At 47.8% G+C, this 914-nt stretch overlaps 1 pseudogene; it reads right to left on the bottom strand.

Moving 5' to 3' along the window:
- Positions 1 to 6: 6 nt before the first annotated feature.
- On the bottom strand, positions 7 to 637 carry LOC115284735 (annotated as a pseudogene).
- Between the last annotated feature and the right edge of the window lie 277 nt (positions 638 to 914).

The following is a 914-nucleotide window of genomic DNA, read 5'->3' as shown; positions in this document are numbered from 1 at the left end:
AAGACTAACAAAACTTTGGCAATGCATAAGTGTAACACAGTGACAAGAGAGAGCTTTTACAATTAAGTCTTCTAATACTGCCTTCACAGTGTGGAAATTGTGCTACATCCACCAAAAGAGGGCCCCGTCTACTCAAATATTTTAGTACTTCACCCCAGGAACAAACTCCTTTGCATTTGGATTCAGATTGCTCTTGACCACAAGATCTTCCAGAGAAGAGCCATCACTGATAACAAGGTCATTAAATTGGTCTTGGATTTGGTCCATAGTTTGTGGGATATCTCGAGCTGGAATAAACCACTCATGTTCCTCCTCTTCTTCCAGCATTTCTTGGAAAGAGCGTTCAATAAATTCTTCTTCCCATAACTCCTCTTCTATTTGTCTGTTGAATTCCTCTTCATTTTCCATCCACATGTATTCTGCAAATGGATTGTCATCTTCATGAGAATGACCATTAATAATCACATCTTCATTGATGATGCTTGGGCTAGTACTGCTGCGACTTGGATCTTTCATGGTTGGCGTTAGTTGTCGTTTTTAACTCAGTGCACGGCAGCGGGGACGGCAGCCAACGATCCGGACGGCCTCCGCGGATCTCCACGGTCAGCGCCGCTCCCCGGCTCGACGCGCGCTTCGCCCGCCGCCTCCCTTCTCCAGTCCCTATTTATTCTTTAAAGAGACAGAGAGAGGGGCACATGGGTGGCTCAGTCGGTTAAGCATCCGACTTCGGCTCAGGTCATGATCTCACAGTTTGTGGGTTCGAGCCCTGCATCGGGCTCTGTGCTGACAGTCTGGAGCCTGCTTCAGATTCTGTGTCTCCCTCTCTCTCTGACCCTCCCCTGCTCACACTGTCTCTCTCTGTCTCTCAAAAATAAATAAAAGGCTGGGGCGCCTGGGTGGCTCAGTCGATTGAG

This window comes from Suricata suricatta, unplaced genomic scaffold (assembly GCF_006229205.1).
Source record: "Suricata suricatta isolate VVHF042 unplaced genomic scaffold, meerkat_22Aug2017_6uvM2_HiC HiC_scaffold_17826, whole genome shotgun sequence".
NCBI classification, from domain to species: domain Eukaryota; kingdom Metazoa; phylum Chordata; class Mammalia; order Carnivora; family Herpestidae; genus Suricata; species Suricata suricatta.
Note: the sequence above shows the minus strand (reverse complement) of the source record. Positions and strands in the feature narration are given on the sequence as shown.